This window comes from Paramisgurnus dabryanus, chromosome 24 (assembly GCF_030506205.2).
Source record: "Paramisgurnus dabryanus chromosome 24, PD_genome_1.1, whole genome shotgun sequence".
Lineage (NCBI taxonomy): Eukaryota > Metazoa > Chordata > Actinopteri > Cypriniformes > Cobitidae > Paramisgurnus > Paramisgurnus dabryanus.
In genome coordinates, this window is record NC_133360.1 from 23274819 (window position 1) to 23296472 (window position 21654).

Here is a 21654-nt window from a genome sequence, read left to right on the forward strand (position 1 = left end):
TTCAAATGCTATAAATCTATTGAATCAATATATAAATGTGCATTCATCTTTGCCATGTTATATTCATTTAGTTGACTAGTGGTATACACTGATTAATAAAAGAAACATTAATGGCATTAATCAAAACACTTATTTTGTCATATTAAGAACACTGTCATTGCTGCTGTCATCCTTGGGACGTCGTCGCTGAACGTTATTGACAGCGATAGTCTGTAAAAATTTTTGATCCTGCACGATTTTCATTGAGTTTGACTAAAATAATGGAAAGTTTTTCATAAGATCCTCTGGGGTCAATGTGTTAGCATGACAAAAGCTCGATGCTGTTTGGAGAACTAGCAACAGCCGGCATTTTTCCGTCGCCCGAGTGCCTCTCGCGTAAATTATTCGATTTAGATAGCTTACGTTTCTTCCCCGCTCGAAAATCACCACAGGTTTATCCATTCCAAAAAAAGGTATTATTTTGTTTTTGTTTGTTTGTTGATCATAAAGCACAAAGTAGATGAGGAAAACTATCTGTGTGTATTCAACGCGGCAGCATTGTTGTTTACAATGTGTGGAATGGTTCGCTGTGATTGGTTTAGCGGATTTATTGCATTCTGAAGAGAAAAAGGTTGTTTATCGCATTTTGAAAAAAAAGACAATAATATGGTGCATATCAGATTTTGCGTAAAATTAAGAGTTTACTTTTTAAGACTGACCCGATACAATACTGAGTTTAGTGGTAAATATTTTTTTTAAATAGTGGTGGTTTATCGCGTTTTGGAACCAAACTCTTAATTTGTAACCAAACCAATCATGAGCCCCAATCACACTTCTTTAGTAGGAAAACTAATACTATAGAAGTGAATGGGGCTCATGAACAAAGAAATTTATGCAGGTTTGTTACAACATGAGTGAGTAAATTTTCATTTTTTGATGAACTATCCCTTTAAATAGCATCTCTTGGTATATTAAGCCGCCGACAAAGCATCTCTGAGGCTGTTTACACTTGGCATTAACATGTGTTTTCGTCGATCGGATCACAAGTGGACGACGTTAATGCCAGGTGTAAACGGTGTTCAAAACGTTTTGAGCTCGTCCAGTTTCAACCACATCCAGAGGTAGTCGAAACCACTTTCGATCGGATCGCTTTGGAGTTGCGGAACGCATATGTGGTTGAATGTGTTCGAACAGCCACACGCGACCGCCTTCTCTCCGCCCATTTATCTAATCTGAGGTACTGAACACAAGTTTTACGTCTTTTTTTTGACTTCTGGCGTGAACATACGGTGAACAGCACTATTTTTAGCCTTTCATTTGATAAATCTAAAGCGGCTGATCTCCGTAGTTTCGTTTTGAAAGCGTGTGAAAGTTGCGCAATCCTATTTCATCAATTGCGCTGAAAATTCAGAGAAAGCTCTTACATACTTGCTAAACAAGCAGTGGATAATATTAGTTTGCGTCCATATAAAGTCATATTACTCCCGCTCGGATTTGAATGACAGCAGAGAGACTCGCCCACCGTCTCACAGACCACCCCCTCACAGTATTCAGAACAGAAGCGGTCGAAAGTGGACAAAAGAGATGGATTTAAATACCAGGTGTAAACGTAATGTGTCTCTCTCGTCCACTTGTGATCCGATCGATGAAAACACATCTTAATACCAAGTGTAAACAGCCCCTATACAACCTTTTGTGGTTTTCCGTAAACCAACGATTGGAAACAAAGGCTAGGTTGAGGTTTGTTAAGAAATCAGATGCAGAGAGTCTCTTTACAGGTGGTTCTTTAACCACAGCTGCTTTGAATTCTGAAGTCTTTCCTACCAAAATGTCACATCCCATCCTGTTGCCTCTCTCCATCAGGCTGTGAATTAAAAAAAGGGAATAGACCTGCTTGAGTAAGCATGAAAGAGAGAATGTTTGCTGTTGTTTTCCTTTTGGACTCCAATCTGGAGCGTAAAGAAAGTAATTAAAATCATTCGGAGGCTGAAGAAATAATTAACAGAGAATACACAGGGTTCACATTGTGAGCTAATATGCATCTGTAGAAGTGCGCGCGGATTTAGTACAGTACATTTTTTCCTTTCACAGTATACAAATTAAGGTTGCAATGCATAAAATGATTTGGGCACATTTCATCTTACAGATAAAAAGTTGCTTTTTGGAATATCAGTGGTGTTTGTGAAATATGCAGCATTGTCATAAATATAAACTGTCCCCCCAAAATTTTTGAATCAACATATTCTTCTTACGTTATGGGTATGTGTACAATTTAAAACGTGTGTTTACTCGCAGTATGTTACTCTGGACCACAGAACCAGTCATAAGTTGCATGAGTATATTTGTAGCAATAGCCAACAATACATGGATCAAAATTATCTATTCTTTTTTAAATACCAAAAATCATTAGGATATGTAAAGATCACGTTCTATGCAGATATTTAGTCAATTTTCTACTGGAAAATATAAAATTTTTATTTATAATTAGTAATATGTGTTGTAAGGACTTCATTCGGACAACTTTAAAAGCAATTTTCTCAATATTTAAATTTTTTGCACCCTCAGATTCCAGATTTTCAAACAGTCGGATCTCGACCAAATATCGTCCTATCCTAATAAAACCCCCCATACATCAAAGGAAAGCTTATTTATTCAGTATAAATCTCAATTTCCTAAAATGTCTCTTATGAATGTTTTTGTGGTCCTAGGGTAACAAATGTTTTATGCAGTTAGATTATGATGTTGCAACTAATTAATTTGTTCATTTGATTGATGTTTGAAGTTTCACAAAAGCCTTACAGGAAAATTTTCTTCTAAAAATGTATAAACATACAAATATATAAAATGAAAGAACAGACCCTCTGATAAAAGCAAACAAACAAACAAAACGTGAGAAAAACGTTTCATCCTATATAAACTCTTAAAGGCGCTCTAAGCGAATCCGTGTAACGTCCCTTCTTGTTGACGTTCGAAGTGTTGTCAAACAAAACGGTGCGTAGCTAACTCCTCCCCCTCCCTTCCGTGCTTTCTGAACGAGTCATGAATGCACCCCACTCCCAAATCTCTCTTGTCGTTTATTGGCTGGAACACTTTTGTTATGTTGTGTGGTTTGACCACTTTGTTTTTGTTGCAGTATGGGAAGCCTGGGCTGTCTACAGAGACTGCGTTTTTTTACAGTGTGTTCAGAGGACAGGCAGCTAGCAGATAGTGAGGAGATGTTTACTGTATGAAATAAAAAAAATATGGCCTAAAAAGCATGAATTCGCTTCGAGCACCTTGGTATTTTTCTTCAAACATTTTTTTTTTGCAAAAAGCTGAAATAACTGAATTATTGTGAAGTTTGTTAGAGATCAGACTCAGAACGATTATCAAAACATACACAGAATGTAAAATAAATAATTTTTGCTTAAAGGACAAGTTCGGTATTATAGACTTAAAGCCCTGTTTTCAGATTGTTTATGATGAAATAGAACGGTTTTGACTGAAATTTCGACATATGCGGCTGCCCCAAGAATTTTTGGGTGTTTGTGTTTCAGCTCAGACCTCTACAATGGGTTTAATGGTGCACTGGAACAATCATTCCTAAAATGCATTAAACTTTCGTTTACAAAGACGTGAAACTCACCGAGTGGTCAGGGGTGTTCACTGATATGCTCACACAAAAATCGCTGCAAAAGATGCTTTCCAACAGCTGTTTTAGCATTCGTTGTTAACTTGTGGACCTATTTTTCCAATCGCCTCACACCCGTACATTCTTCCGCTTAGAGCTTGAATAATAAACACTCCAGCCCAGGTGGTGGCGCTAATCTGCCATTGCCAATTGCAAGAATAGAAACAAAGTTCCCGGCGCTGAGTAATACCGTACCTCACAGCACAACTAATACAAGTCAATGAGTTGGCAAAAACTACGATAAAACCTGTTGGAATGCGTCTTTTGCAGCGAATTTTGTGTGAGCATATTTGGTATTTTTGAAGAAACCTACACATGTATGAGAGGAGATAAAAAAGTACAAATAAAGGTTAAAAGCAGTGGGTCTGTTCTTTCATTTGATATATTGTATGTTTATATATTTAAAGAAGAACATTTTCTGAAAGGCATTAAACTTTTGTGAAAATCATAAAAAATGCTGGCACTGGCTGGCAACTTTTTTTTAAAGAGTTAATTGCAGTACCAAAATACCTTATGGTGCATCAAATCAAAATCTTTGTCATTGCTAGTCATTAATTGGACTAGACTCTTTTTGTGTCATCCAAGTGACTTTGCGTGACCTGCTTTATCAGACTATGCAAACCACACCGACCCGACCCACAGTTTGAAACCCCCTGCTAATTTTTCTCAGGAAAGGCAGAGCACTTCTTGATGCCAACCGCTATGATGACCAAATCTCTTAGGACTGTTCGCCTACACACTGGAGCCTTTTGGATTTGGGCTCCCACCGTTTTCCAGTACTGTAATGTTGTGCAGCTCCCTAGTAAATCAAAAACGCTACCAGATGCAGGCTTTGCTCTTCAACCCTACTGAAAGAAATGCAACTCTGTTTTGAGGCTTTGATTTACGCGGCGAGCGTGCGACCACAGACATTCCTGCGTAAACCTGTGGCCTCGCTCCTCGCCGAAGGAAAAGCCTGCATGTGCCTGCACATTCCCACGCTTTCCTCTGCCGGCGAACGCTGGTCTCCGGTCATTATGGGTCTGAAATTGTCAGTAGGCTCTCTGCCGAGATTTTAAAGCCGCATTTTTCATCAACTGATGGCCTTGTGTGTCCTTGGCTGAGGGCACTGGGGAAGTATACGGCTTTGAAATCGCATTTTGAATAATACAACTGCATTATGTTCAAAGCTGTTTTATGTTGACAGTCAGCAGCGCAGCTGGAGATGACTGACGTTTGGACCGACGATGTTTCCGAAAACAAAATTACTTTGTTTTTACTCCATTACAAGCAACGTTGTATATATTTAGAGGTGAAACATCTGTTTTGGACAAATCCTTTTGCTTGAGGAAAACGCTCGGAGCTGTTGTCGACTATTTGTTGACAGCTTTTAACGCAAGAGAAGACATCCTGCGTTTTAAAAGTAGTTTGCTCTGACAGGAACGAAACAACAAAGTGGCATGACCTGCCGTGTCTGGGAAAATGCGTTTTAAATGACAAGTATATGGCATACTAGCGGCGTCTTGGCATGAGGGTGGAGATGTACCGTGTCGGACTATTCTTGAAGCAGGTATCACAGGCGTCTTATCAGAGAAAGAGAGAGCATGTTGAGGACACAAACCCCACCTCCATGTGGCAAGGCCAAGAAAGCATGTGCATGTTGTCCTGTAGTTTTCACATTTCTCCAGTAACGCGATAAACTAGCAGACAGTATTAATTTGGAGGTTGGGTGATGGAAACCGGCAAGGGAAATGGGAGCTGCCTTTTCCTGACAAACGGCTCGGCGTGTTTACAGAGTTTTTTTTCTTAAACAACACCTGTCACACTGTTACTGTAAAGTCCAATTAACACAGTCGTCCTAACTCCCCCTTTCTTCCCCCTGTACCTCGTCTCCGCAGTGTTTCATTTACCTGTTCTTGACAGTCAGACCTCAGGCTTTGTGGTAAGACCGTCCCACCAGGATTATGGATAGCAGTATTGTCAGTTCTTTAATGCAGTTTGTGATACCTGAAGGGTACTTATGGAGGTGTATATATGGAGTAAAATGGTCATGCAACAGTTTGAAGTCTTAACCTTGTTTACACTTTGTTGTTCTTGTGTTGTGTTATGTTGTAAAATTATTTACATAGTATGGAGGCCCACACATGGCATGTGTTAAAAAAATTAATTCCAATATTAATATGTGAGCTCATTTTACTAATTTGTTTTCTCGTTTAAGGCACGTTTTTTTAATTCGTTCCCTCTTTTTAGTTAAACCGTGGGCATGTTTTACCAATGCCTGCCGTCAATTTCATAAATACATCGTTTAACCTCAAATTACGGTAATAAAATGTGCTTGTGCATTAATAAAATGTGGTAAAAATTGACATCTCATGTAATATTTTTTCCTTCATGACGTCTGGGAATAAATTTATTTTTGTAAATAAGTTAAAGCTAATTGAAAGTTAAATATAAACATTTATACTTTAAATATTACATAAAAAATGCTGGGTTATTTTTAATCTAGAGTTGGGTGAAAAAGGGACAACCCCAACACATTGAGTTTTTTACCTTTTTAATTTACCTATATTGAGTTGTTTTAACACACGGTTCTATGTTAAAGGGCACCTATTTCATTGCTACAAAATCTTTATTTTGTGTATTTGGTCTAATTTACTGTGTTTGCGTGGTTTATCGTTAAAAACTAGGGATGCACCGATAGGATTTTTTGGGCCGATACCGATTTAAATAGACAACTTCTGGCCGATACCGATACCAATATTAAACCCTTGTATACAATACTATACAGTTGGTCTATTAGCTAGTTTATTTCTGCATCAAATTATTTTTACTGAACATGGATTGGATCTAATTAACATTCAACTGACCAACATAATAAGAGAGGCACAAATTAAGCTAAAACAAATATAATAAGACAGCATGACAACCTTCAAAGGTGTTTTTTGCTATTCAGCATTTATTTTATTAACAACATTAACTCATTTTTCACATATAATGGATTTCTTTATGCAGTTAATTAATAAACAATCGGTATCTGCCTTTCTCGTGCTATTGGCGATATGCCGATGGTTTCAAATTCATAAAAAATCGGCTGATAAATATCGGCGGCCAATACATCGGTGCATCACTATTAAAAACACATTATTTTCCACATACCGTACATTTTTGTAGCTCCAGATTTTACTCTCTTCCTGAAACCCACAGATTTAAAAAGCACTCTGTCTCTAAATGGCCAGCTAATCTGTACGTTGTGATTGGTCTGAATATCTTTGACGTCAATCGGAAATGTGACGCTCTCTATCATGTTTGAAAGATTCGCTTACAATGCAATGCTAACAGGAGTCCAAAGCGGGAAGAATTATAATAATGTCGGTCTGGTCTACATCACTAATCCTAGTTGGTGAACTGTTGCCTATAATCCGTGTGTTTGTTTTATTCCAAGAAAAGAGATTTACGTTGGAGACGATAACTTAGCGTCATCATTTATTTTGGGGTTTGTACCTTTTGTATATCATTAACATGTACTAATACGGCCATTCCCAAACTGTGGTTCGCGGACCACTAGTGGTCCGTGAGGGTACTGCAGGTGGGCTGTGTAAAGGCAAAATAAAATATAAAATAATATATTTTTTAAGAATATGTATATAAAAACTATTTATATAAGAATATTGATATAAATTTTAAATTAATTAATTAATTAATTAATTAATTAATTAATTCATAGCCTTTTATATGAAACAAAATGTTTATAAATGGAATGAATAAGGCCTGTTATTATTTTAATTTCCAGTTAGTTTTCTGATCTCGCGTTTCTGAAATGTTTTGCAGATGTGCTGTTAAGTGGACTTATAAAACTCTGAAGATGAATAATCCCCTAAAATCGCCAAAGGTTTTGATATGTTGACTATATTCAAGTGTTCTTGTTACTGTATGGATTTTATACTACTCCATTGCTATGGAACAAAAAGCCCGTTGTTCAAATGAACCATGCCAGCAGCGCTTGAGTAAATAAATAAATAAAATATGTGGCAGACATTTTGTGCAGTATACTTTCTTTTAACAAACATGTTGTAGGCCTACTGATGTGATGAACAGTTATAGTTTTAGTGCAAGAAGGCCTATTTAGATGTGCAGATTAATTCAGGACATTGTGTAGACATATTTTATTATGAGTATTATGAGGTGGTCCGCAAAAATTCTTGATTACAAATAGTGGTCCACACACACAAAAAGTTTAAAAACCCCTGTACTAATACACACACCAAAGTAAATGTAAAAACGGTAATCGGACCATAGGTGACCTTTAATTTAACATAAAGACTGGGCTAACCATAGACTGTAAAAAAGATTGACGACGCTCATTCGCTCTCTTCCATTGGTGAAAAGTGAAGCCGCCAGTGTCCCGATATGGCGCTGACATCTTGGGTCTTGAGTCTGCGCAGTATCGATTTCGGGAACAGTCCTGCGCATTAGTGAGCAGAAAGTAAAGCCGCAAAATCACGGCCCCACCCTTGTGCATATCACAGCTGTCAATCATGACGTGCCACCACCGTTTTTATAGCATTAAATAACTAACTAAAAACAAACTTATTTTAAAAACAAACACTTGAATTTACATCAACGTGATAAACACTACAGTAAATGACAGAAACCAGCCTTGGTCAGGGGTACACATCCAATATGAATGTGTACTCTTAACTCATAAAAAACTGCTTTACACAATAAAAATATATTGAGTTAGTCCAATTCAATTTAAAGTAAATGGCAATACTCAATTAGTTGCCTCAACTCAATGTAGTGTAGTCTGAAGAACTCAATTCTGTTATTTTATATAAAACGTTTTTATATCATACTAATTAGCATAAGCACATGTTAGCATGCTAATAATAATACCATATGATACTTTGGATGAGCATGTGTGAAGAGACTGATCTCCAAACAGGCATTAACACCGTTAGTGCTCATTGAGACATCCACGTCACATCCACAACCTAACCACAAGCGCCACTCTTCTGCAAGATGGTAACCAAACAATTTGAAAAAATATAACACAAACGCTTCTAAATCAATAAGATAAACGGACATTAAACACCATTAAGTCTTTCTCTCTACCTAAAAATGCATAAAATAACATTTAATTAAACAAATTACTCTCCAAAAGCAGTTGCATGCAAAGCATGCTGGGAAATTCTTTTTCCAGAACCCAAACTCAAACTAATTGTGTTAACGCAATTAAAAAGAAATCAATAAATTATAGTACATATTTATTTTGTGTTATACTAATTATATATATATACTTATTGCTCGGGATGCACCGATACTGGTATTGGGTATCGGCCGCGATACCACATTTTCTAAAGTACTCGTTAAAAGTCCCCCGATACCTGGAATCGATACCACGGTCTGAGAAATGTCTATGTTTGAGTGGCGTGTAAGGGGTTAATGCCTCTTGTGTTGTCCAAAGAGGCAGAGTTTACAACAAACTGGAAAACTAGTCCTTTGTTTTTTTGTTAAATTATATGACTAAAGCTGTTACCTGTAAATTGAAATAATGTTTTTTTTTATTAAGTACTCTGTATCGGTATCGGCAAGTACTGAAATGCAAGTACTCGTATTCCAAAAAAGTCGTATCGGTGCATCCCTACTTATTCCTCTTAATGAGGTATTTTACATTTATTGAACACAATTTTAATGTGTCATTTCTAAGAAGGGCTTGAATCATTTTTTTTTTTTTTGAGTCAGGCACAGTACTGTTTATGTTTTCTGGGTCCATTTGTGAGTTGATGTGGTAAGTAGTAAATACACTGGAATTCAATTACGATTTGTATCACTCTTTATGACATTTTGAGGTGTTGAGTGGGAAATACATGTAATATGCATTTATGCAAATCCACGAACATGGAAATTATTCCTTGAATTCATTTAAAGGCCAACATTTGCATACAGAGTCATAATTAACTATTTACAACTTCGGTCCCAATGAGCAGTACTGAACGTGAACATTTCTCACCATAGTCCATCAAGCCCTCCAATTAAGTATGCGGCACGGACTCGCTCTCAGCACGGCAGAGATTCGGACTTTCCCTGTTTGTTTGAAATGATCCGGAGAGGGCAAAGTTTGGAGGCGACGCACTCTTGGCGCTTAACCTTTCTGGCGATTTCCCCTGTGTATATGCGAGAAGGGGAAAGTTGCCTTGATTAGTTTAGTTTGCTGAAAAATCAGCATAATAAAGCATGTGAATACGATCAAGAGATCTTACATCTTCTGCTTGTTTACGACTGCTCGGTGGAGATGCCACGTCGCCCCCTCTCTGACCCTGAGGCAGGGAGTCACATAATGCACTTCCCGTGCTCCCATTTGGTGGCAACCAGCCGCACAACAGTTCCCGATGGAGGCTGGATACAGCGCGGCCCCTCCAGGCAGTCCTGGGGTGCCGTTACCCACCAGCACGCATCTGTGCATGGTAATGAATGCGAGACATGCCAATGTGGAAGTCGATGGATTTGCAAGGCATGTTCAGTAAGGACTGACCCGTGGTTTGTGGACTTAAGACACCGGCTCAGTGGGACATCCCCTTCGCTCGCTGATCAGAGGAACTTCTGTTTCGATACAACGCTGAAGGCACAAAAATAAAGTAACTGATTAGATGTCGCCCATGCAGCTAGCTAGAAAGTCTTTTTTTATTCTGGGGCTTGTTTGTTTTTTGCCCCGTCTGAGCCTTTTGTCATCCTCAGACAGCGACGGATGCAAGTACTCTGTGGTGTGGGGCTTTGCTTGTAATTAGCGGAAAGTTCTGAGAGACTCGACAGGAAGAAAGTGCAGTATGAAGCTCAGAATGCCTCGCTTGTTTATTTCAAATCTTTCTCTGAACAAATCAAAAACTCTTTCGCTCAGAGACAGTGAGACTGAGATAAAACTCTTTATTTTATCAGGGTGTGGAGTCTTACGGTTAGGTACTGTATCAAAAGTGAAAAGAAGTTCGGTCCAGAAAACGCATCAACAAACTTTCTCCCCAAAAAACGTTTTTTTTTTTTTTTTTATATAGACACACGGCACAAATTTAATTTGTTATGCATTTTGTGCTAATCATTTTTCGAAGTCAATTTACAAGCAAAGTTTTCATTTGCAAGCGTCTGGGTGATTCTCGCGAAATTATACTTGTGAGGTGTCATGAAACATTTTGATAATAATGTAAATGCTACTAAAATAAGAAGCATACAGTTACAAACATTTCTTCATGTACTATTTTACACATGAAGTGACATCATACAAACCAATTTTGTTGTTTTTTCCACATTTAAGGGAAACATTTTCATTACCGGAACGTGTCCATGAATGGATTTGGGTTCTTTGATGTGGAAAATTTATAATTAAAAAATATAAAAAATAAAAAGCTTCAGTGCGTGTTATACTATAAACATTTACAGTAAAGAAACATGTGGTATTTGGTGATCATTGGTAGATGTAGAGACAATAACAAGGAATATAAATGTGTCCAAGATCAATTTTCTCATCCTCCGCAACAATTTTCAATCATTGTTTAAGCCCTCAAGGAACTAACATTAAAAAAAAAAAATGTTGTAAGGGACATAATTGAATGTGACACTCAAGATGGCTACCAGGTAAGCAGTTCTTATTTTCTCTCCAGATAAAAGTTGAAATTTTGTTTGTCATAGTACCTAGACAACTTGTTAGTTCTCATTACCGAAACATGAGTTTGTAAATGCATATATTTAATGTAATATCATGTTGCGGTAATTATAATTTTTGATGATAATCTAAAAAATGTCAATAATTTATATGAAATATTTTTTAATCCTCTAAAAATAATGATTATAGACGGTTTCATCGGACACACGTGATACACGTCTGGATCCGAACCTTACTTCCGGTTTCGTTTTTTTAATGTTCTGACTAGTTGCTAAACTGATCTATAAAACAAATGCCTCGACGAAAATAACAAATGTTTTGGTTTCCTATGTAATCTATGTGTTGTTTTTTGCTTGTTATATAAATAAACTACGTTTAAAGAACTTTGTTGTTATTTATTCTTAGCGAAGTTTACCGGAAGTTGCGTGCGGACCGCGACAGTGCTTGTTTATGTTGTTACTGCTGAAACGGTCTATAGTAAGTTCAGACCTTCATCTTATATGTGCAAAAAAATTGGCTTCAAGGGCTTTTAAAATGTTTTGATGCTGGACACCTTCTAAATCTAGATTTCATCTGTTACTCTATATCGGCATTTGTTTTTCGGATATTAGATGTTTCAGTGCTGTCAAATTTGTTCATCTCCCCATGTGTCCGTCCTGAATTGTGAGGATGGTTAATGCGGAAAATAGCACCATTGCTTTTTGGTTATGTACAAAGTCTTTGTCCCCCATTCTGGGAGTATACGGTACTGATGCAACATCCTGGTCTTTATGAGTCCATGTTAAAGTGCCCGTGAGGGATAACCTTCCCATCCCCGAATCCAAATCTTGAAAGCAATATTGCTTTCATATTTATAGTCGATGGTAATTTTAAACTCCTCCAAGGCCACATTAAGCAGCCTCGTGTCAAAATAAAAGCCTTGTAGCTCAATAATGCAAGAATTCTAACACTTTGGAGAGAAACGAAGCTCTTACGATGCTTAAACCGGCTATGAAAAATCACCAGTGTTAAATTTCCTTACGCTTTTTGTGGTATAGCTCGGACTACCCCGAGTCTCTAGATATGGCATAGACATCAAGAGTAGAAGGGGTCAGACCTCACCGTGAATGTGTGATATTATGGCCTGGCTCTCGCCCACCAATAGAGGCCAGTCGGTACCCCGACAGCGCGACCTCACGGCACAAAGGATGGTCCTGCCGCAGCTTTCCGGCCCCATTAGCACCGGAGCGTCAAGGCAAAGCTCCAGAACCTCATTCATTATTCATCGGCGCGCAGGCAGAGGCCCTGATAAATTCTCGCTTTAAGTGACAATGAGTGACAGAGCCTGGGTTTTTTATGACCATCCTCTCTCTGCCGCCAGTGGCGCGCTGGCCAAAGGTCCAGCCTGATCCTCCGCTAATGACCGGCATGATGTATGTGCAGTGAAGCGGCGGCTGACACCGGTGCTCTACCGTCCCGCTCCCTTGGTCCCACGCCGAGGGTAAGCTCCAACCCAACCCGGGCGCTCAGCGGGCCACGGAAACTCCTCATTAGCTGGGACACGCAGGGTTAACCTGAATAGTGGGGGAATGGAAGGTGAACGGGGGGGTATTTGGCAATGATGGTGGGACAGTTTATTATTATACACCTCTTGGATTCGAATGGAGACATTTATGAGCTTTAACGCTTACATTTGGCAACCTATGTAGCTGTTTTTATTTTTCAAACAATAGATAAAATTAATTTAATAAGTTAATATTTAAAAATAAGCATTCAAGTCATCATCTAAATTTCTTTTTTTTTGTGTATATCTGTAAGAATACGGTGAGTATTGACTTGCTCAGTGAAACTTCAAAGGCATTTCAACATTTTATTCCGTTTCAACTTTCAGATGGAGAAGGGAGGAGTCCTTAGCCTCTGTTTGTATCTGTACGTCTCTAGTGATATCGATTGAATCGGATTTTAACCCCTCTTCTTTTCGCTACACCGAAGACAAACGCTTTCGGTAGAACAAAGGCTGCCTACCGTGTGTGGCTTTAGCTATAGCCTTCACTGCCAATTCTCTAGGGTGCTACCAATGTATCTGTAGGAAAAATGAGACTTCTCAAGGGAACGTGTACCATTAATGTGTGCCATTCTGAGTTTTAGGGGTACTTGTTCCTCATTGTCTGCAATATTATAATTCAGCCTATAAATACATTGATTCTTTAGTAAACTTATGACACGTAATAAAATAATTGCAAGACCAGACCAGCCTTTTTTGTAAATAAAATCATCCTATAAAATGTTAAGAACATTCAATAAAAATATAACCTTGATATATTTCATATTGACTGAGTAAGGTCATGTCAAAGATTAAATTTAATGATTGAAATCAAACTTACAATTAGATTATAAGACTTTAGCTTGGATTTCACAGACAGGGTCACATATTAACTCTTTCTCCACCATTAACGGGTTATCTCGTCAGTTAAGAGAAAACATTTGCATGAAAATCGTGTTCCTGATTAGTTTTTATGTTTATCTGTAATACCACAATTATCCACTTACCCAATTTATAAAAAAGTGAAGCAAAATTATTTACTTATTTTACACTCCGTTTTGATAATCATTTTGAATCTGATCTCTAACAAAATTCCTTCACAAAAATGCAATTATTTCAACTTTTGTCTAAAAATATTTTTTAAAGAAAAATACCCATATTTAAATTATTAGTCCCTTTTCTTAAAAAAAAAAAAATCTGGATAATTTACTCACCACCATGTCATCCAAAATGTTGATGTCTTTCTTTGTTCAGTCGAGAAGAAATTATGTTTTTTGAGGAAAACATTCCAGGATTTTCACATTTTAATGGACTTTAATGGACCCCAACACTTAACAGTTTTAATGCAGTTTAAAATTGCAGTTTCAAAGGACTCTAAACGATCCCAAACGAGGCATAAGGGTCTTATCTAGCAAAACGATTGTCATTTTTGGCAAGAAAAATAAAAAAATATGCACTTTTAAACAACAAATTCTCTTCTTCCTATGTAATACGTCATAAGGTCACAGAGGACGAATGCGAAACTACGCCCCAGTATTTACAAGTGTGTAGAATGAGGACCGTTCCGACGTTGTTGTATGTGGAATGATACTAATAAATGTCTTTGTGTCAATTTATTGGTTAAAATGGTCCGCAAATGTGCGTTTCATATATGTAACACGTGACCTTTCCACGTCATTACGCAACTACGTGAGGTCGCGCTGGCTCGTCACACAGCCGGAGGAAGAAGAGAAGTTGTGGTTTAAAAGGGAATATATACATATATATATTTTCTTTTGACAATCGTTTTGCTAGATAAGACCCTTATGCCTCTTTTGAGATCGTTTAGAGTCCTTTGAAACTACAATTTTAAACTGCATTAAACTGTTAAGTGTTGGGGTCCATTAAAGTCCATTAAAATGAGAAAAATCCTGGAATGTTTTCCTCAAAAAACATAATTCTTGACTGAAAAAAAGAATGACATCAACATTTTGGATGACATGGTTGCGAGTAAATTCTCTGGATTTTTTTAAGAAAATTGACTTAGTCTTTAAGAGTTTATAAGTAGAGAAAAAATGTAGATAGGATGTAACTTTTTTCCTGTTTTGTTTGTTTGAAAGCAGAGGGTTTGTTCTTTCATTTGATATATTTGTATGTTATTATATTTATAGAAGAACATTTTCTGGAAGGCTTTTTGTGAAACTTAAGTTAACAAACGTAATTGGATTAAACCTAAGCTTAGGCTTGTTTAAAGTTTTAATTTTATTGATCACACTAATAATCAAGCATTGTAAACTTGCAAAGTGGATGTTTTTCAGCAATGACAGAGAGCAAATATGTTAGCTCACTCTGGTCGTTGAAAGCTCCTCAGCTATAGCTCCTCATTAGGTTGGTGTCCGTGTTTCATCTTCGATATGTCATCCAGTCAGAGCATTCAATTACCAAATCCCCCATGGGGAACCTGCCAAGGTCCCCAACCATCCTGCAGTATTTCCTCTTTAACCACTTATTTTGTGAGCTTATGTCCTGTTATTTTTGTCTGATTTAAAATCAGCGTGGTTATTTCCACTGTACATGACAAATGACAGCCAATAGATCGTAAGGAAAGTCTGAAAGGGGCTGCGTGGGGCTCCAACCATCTGCGGGTGCGTAATTTTTGTATCCAGTTTGAGCTTTGGATGCATTAAATAAAATAAACTTGTTCGATTACACCGTATGCATGTGACACGCCGACTAGAAGTGATGTGTTCCAGTCAAAACACTGTGCGCATGGTAGAAATTTTGAATAATTTTTTGTTTAACTTTATCTGAACACTTGAATCTTTTAAAAACGATTTATTACTGATAAATAAATTACTAAGTATTAGGAGTGTAACGATTAATCGTGCAAATGCGCATTTTCTCAATGAATTAATTTAAATGAATTACGGTGAAATCCGAGCACATCCGAACGCCAGGGGGCGCTCTCATGCAGAAGCTCCCTTTGTGCCACAGAAGAAGTAGCATTACAAACGCTGTTCCAAGAAATGTCTACAGGAATATTTATATCACTGTTCTTCAAATTGTTTCAGGTATTTTCATGATAATAAAGAATATTTTGAATGATTTTTATTTAACAAGTGTTGCTTTTTTAAATGCACGTTATAAACGACTCCGACTCATAATGATTTTTGATTGATAAGGATTTCTTACTGACCAAATGCCGTAATACAGGCACAAGCTGTGCATAAAACAAAGAATCGCAGCCTTGCGATTCAGAATCGATTTCAGACAGGCATTTTTAATGAGGACCGCGATTGAATCGTGATTGAATCGTTACATCCCTACTAAGTATAAATATATTTGTAGGTTAAAGGCTTTTGCGCTGGAATGAGCCGCTTTTCTATGTTGACATGGATTTACGAATAAACTGAAATTTCATTACGACTGCCACTAGGGGGCGAACTCCAACTTTAATGTCCAATAGAAAGGAGGTTTAGCCTATATATCTTTAAAATATTAAAAAAGAAAACAATTTTAGTCATTAGGAGAAAACTGGCTGTATGTTGTGAATACTTGAAATTATGAAAAGCAAAACATTTATAAACGAAAGAAACGCAGTACAAAAATACATCTGTTGATTATTTACACTTGCACTTATTTTGTGCAAGGTTCATAGTTGAACGGTTAACATTTGGCTCTTGCAATGTTAAACTGCAATTGTTTTTAAAATATTATAACACAAAAAAAAATGCAGTAATTAAAAGGCAATGTGTGCATCTTTTTTGAAAATGCATGCTTTTAACTCTTTCGCCGCCAGTGATGACTTATCTCTTCAATTAAGAGAAAACGCTTCCCTGCCGATGGCGAGTATTTCCGGCTTTCCGCAATACCGCTATTATCCACCAAGTGGCACACTTCCGCAATTTATCAAACCTGGAAGTGTCGCCCTAGGGCAGTGGTTCTCAAACTTTTTCCGCATGTGGCCCCCCTTGTGTACGGTGCATTCCTTCGTGGCCCCCCCAAAGAAAATTTATGACAAAAAACTGTTCTAAAATGTAACATTTGAATTAAACAAAACATATTAAGTTATACAAAGTAGTGCTGTTGGTTAGTAGCCTTATTTTTTAGGTTTAATTACACAGAATTCATGATAAATGAGTGTATTTTATTAAATGTCATAAAACTGGGGCCCCCCATTTTGAGAACCACTGCCCTAGGGCAAGCAGCTGTATGTCCGTGTATGTTCGCTCTGAATCTGATCTCTATAAAAAGTTTTTCACAAAAATGCAATTATCTCAGCTTTTTGCTCAAAATTTTTATTTTTATTTTGAAGAAACCTACCCATATTTGAGAGGTGATAAAAGAGAACTAATGAAGGTAGGATGAAACTTTTTTTATTTTATTTATTTGAAAGCACCGGGTCTGTTCTTTCATTTTATATATTGTATGTTTATATATTTAAAAAAGATGGAAGGCATTAAACTTTTGTGAAAATCATGAAAAATTCTGGCACTGGCTGGCAACTTTAAAAAAAAAAAAAAACGCTGGCGGCGAAAGATTAAAAATATGACCTATAACAAAAAGTAACAAAAACAAAACAAGATATATATAATAACAAAAATAATTAAATTAAATAATTATATTTATATCATATAAAAAATTATATACCGTAAATATTTAACAAAAAATATTTATCATTAATAATTTGTGGACTTTATTTAGACAAATGTAATGGTGATTTTCTCAATATTCCGATTTTTGGCACCCTCCGGTTTCAGATTTATCTCAGATTTTAAATTGTAACTCGGCCAAATATTGTCTTATTCTAACAAACCATATAGTACATCAATTGAAAGCTTATTCAACTTTCAGATGATGTATAAATCTTAATTTCAACAAATTGACCCTTGTGACTGGTTTTGTGGTCCATATGAGATACTAAAAGATCTCATTTGTATTTTTTACGTATAGATCTTCTGACATATTGGTGATACAGTAATGGTACAAATTGAAAATTTTATAGATAGTCTGTACAGTACAGCCCAAATAAATGTATTATATTCCACATTTACAGAGAAAATTGGATAGCATTGAGCTGTCTTTTTAGACAATATAGTTGGTGAAGATCTCCAGAGAGCCCACTGCTATACCTGCTGTTTGTTTAGGAATAATATAGCACAGCTCAGGAGACAACAAACGTATGTATATATTAAAAAATAGATGTGTACATCAAAGTGCATTCGAGATGTTCGGAGTTCCTTGTGGTTTATTCTTTGGCTCTCTTTCTCATTCAATCACTCCTCGTGTCTTTGGTCCTCATAAAAAGAATTATAAGTTGATGTTTCGGTGTTTTTGTGTAGTGAAGAATCTTGATTGAAGGTCCGTCATTAGTTTGGGCTGAATGCATCCTTTGATCTGGAATTTTAATGATTGTAGTTTTTGTTTAGTCCACGAGGTCCTCTTGGTTTCTGTGTTGAAGCGGTCAGCTATGCATCTCCTATTCATCTCTGTGGTGCTTGTTACCTGGATCTTTGCACTGCAGGTCTCTTAATTCTGTGCTGGGGGATGCGGCATAAAAGTGATTGGACATTTTTTAGCTCTCAATAGCAGGCCATAGCAACCACCTTTGTAAATACATCTCTGTGTTAAAAATATACAATGCTCAAAGATGTGCGCTGATCAGATTCTCATTGCTGAGGAACCAAGGTTTGGAAAATAGAAAAAATATGAAATTGAAAGCAATTGCTTTTAGGACGGTTTTCAGTCATTCTTAGCTTAACTCTTTCCCCGCCATTGACGAGATATCTCGTCAATTAAGAGAAAACGCTTCCCCGCCAATGACGAGATTTTCCGTCTTTCCGCAATACCGCTATTATCCACCAGGTGGCGCCCTTCCGAACTTTTTAAAACCGGAAGTATTGCCCTATGGCAAGCTGCTGCATGTCCGTGTCTGTTTTAAAGATCGCTCTGAATGGGATCTCTATGAAAAGTCCGTCATAAAAATGGAATTATCTCTGCTTTTTGCTCAAAATATGGTGTTTTTGCAAAAACCTGCCCATATTCAAAAGCTGATTGCAAAAGAACCACTAAAGGTAGGATGAAACGGTTTTTTTTGTTTGAAAGCAGAGGGTCTGTTCTTTCATTTGGTATATTGTATGTTTATATATTTAAAGAAGAACATTTTCTGGAAGGCATTAAACTTTGGTGAAAATCATGAAAAACGCTGGCGCTGGCTGGCAACTTTTTTTAAAAATGCTGGCGGTGAAAGAGTTAATGGGTTAGGTCATGCAAAAATTAAAATTATGTTATTATTAAGTTGTTCCAAACCTGTATGAGTTTCTTTATTCTGATAAATACACACATAAAGGTATGTTTGTAACAAATGAGATCTGGGGCACCATTCACTTCTATAGTCGGAACAATAATACTATGGAAGTGAATGGTGCCTCAGATCTGCTTTGTTACAAATATATATATTTTTAATTAAAATTCAATAAAAATATATATTTTTAATATTTAAATAAAATATTTTTATTTTAAATATTGTTTCACATGAAATCTCTTCAAATGTAACTTTTCTAAAACGGTGTTTAACACCTGCTTGTCCATTTGATGACTCGTGCTAAAATCCAAGTGGGTCTAGACTTTACCACACTCTCAGAAATAAAGGTACAAACGTTGTCACTGGGACAGTACCCTTTCAAAAAGGTACACCCTTGTACCCAAAGAGTGCATATTAGTACTTCAAAGTTACATATTGGTAGTTCAAAGATACATATTTGTACCTAAATGGCCCAGTGACAGCTTTTGCACCTTTATTTTTGACAATCAGAGGACAAAAAAGGTATTTCAATGCAATATCCACTGTTATGACAAGCAAAAGTCAAACAAAAGCAAAAGTCCCGTCACATTATACACCTGTGAGTGTATGCGTGGATGCAGGTGAAACAGGACAAAATCAAACAGAGCCCTCTGGCCTGCGGAGCATCATGGGAAAGGTGCGGGGCTGCAGGGCTTAACTCTATGTCACCGCTTTAGGCTGCGCTCATTAGAAATCTGTCAATCAAAAAGAAAAATGTTGTAACCCGATGGGAGAGAAAGAGGAACTACTGGATGTAATATAGTTTTATGAATGTGATACAGTTCAAGCCATTGTGAAATATTTGTACTCTTGAACTTATAATCTGATATGTCATGTCAGTTATTTTTTTAACACTTTAAATAGTCAATGGGGGGGGGGTTAAAGGTTTGTGCAGATATGTAAAAGCACAAGTCGCCCCAAGTCCGTGTTTCAAACTTTTTTTACCATTTGAGCCCCACCTGTCCCCAATCGCCCCCAAAAATATGATAATCAACTAGGCTTTAAGTTTAACTGTTAAAGGAGACATATCATGAAAATCTGACTTTTTTATGTTTAAGTGCTATAATTGGGTCCCCAGTGCTTTTATAAACATAGAAAATGAGAAAAAGATCAACACAGTAACTAAGTTTTGATAAACCATTCTCTGCAAGCATTTGAAAAAAATCGGTCATTGAAATTTGGCTCCCCTTGTGATGTCAGAAGGGGTTAATACCGCCCCTAAATCTGCAAAATACAACCATGGCACTGCCATTTAGTGCATTTATTACCACTTTGAATGAAATAACACTTAATAATAATAAAAATAATGCAACTGTATTTGCATTTTGTCTCTGACAAAAGTCATCATGCTTTCTTTTCGGCTGGCTTTTTGGTTGATTAGGTCCACTGTATGTTTTGGTTTTCTCTGCTGGTGCCGAATCTCCAGTTTTCTTTTCTTTCTTTGTCACAGACGTATCCATTGTTAACATTTATACCCGCTACCACATTAAAGTTTTTGTTCCTTTTTAATTAACATTCCGACGTTAATTCATTCTTGTAAGCTATGAATAAATATATTTCCGCGTGTCCCAGTCTGATGTTGTTTTAAGGCTTATATTTAAGGCTGTCAAAAGATTAATCGTGATTAATCGCAAACAAAATAAAAGTTTGTTTTTGCATAATATATGTGTGTGCACTGTGTTGAATTGTTTTGTATATATAAATACACACACAATGCATGTATACATTTAAGAAACTTTTACAAACACACACATACATATTTACATATACATGTTTAGAGGCTTTTGTACATACTGATGTTTTGATAAATGGATCTCTGGATGAATAAGGAATAATAACATTTAAAAAACATGCAAATGGAATAAGAAAATTTTTTGTCAATTTTTTTTTCATTAATTGTTTATGAAAAAAGTAAACTTATTTCAAGAATTTTTTTTCTTTTTCCATTGGCAGATTTTTTTTGCTTGTTTTATGCACTAATTAACTTAGTCTATATTTTTTGTCTGAAAACTAGACTTATTTTCCTAGGTCATTTTGCTCATCAAAAAATATGCCTAAATTTAAGAATTTTTAGATTTTTTTCTACTGAAAACAAGACAAACATACTAAGTAAGTCATTTTTTTGCAGTGTGTGTTTGTTTATTTATTTATTTTATATTTATTTATTATTTTATATTTAATTATTTATTTTATATTTATTTATTTATATATAGATAATATATATATAGATTATTTATTTATATATAGATTATATATATATATATATATATATATATATATATATATATATACATACAAACATCAAATTTTTCTTAAATGTATACATGTATCGTGTGTATTTATATATACAAAGTAATTACACACTACGCATATATTATGCAAAAACTTATTGTGTATGCGATTAATTTTTTGACATCCCTACTTATATTTAAATGTGTCGTTTTAATGGTAAATAAATACAGGAATTAATAGATATCACAAAAAATGACAAAATTTCCTCCTGTTTGTCACGGCTTACTTGTAATGTTCCT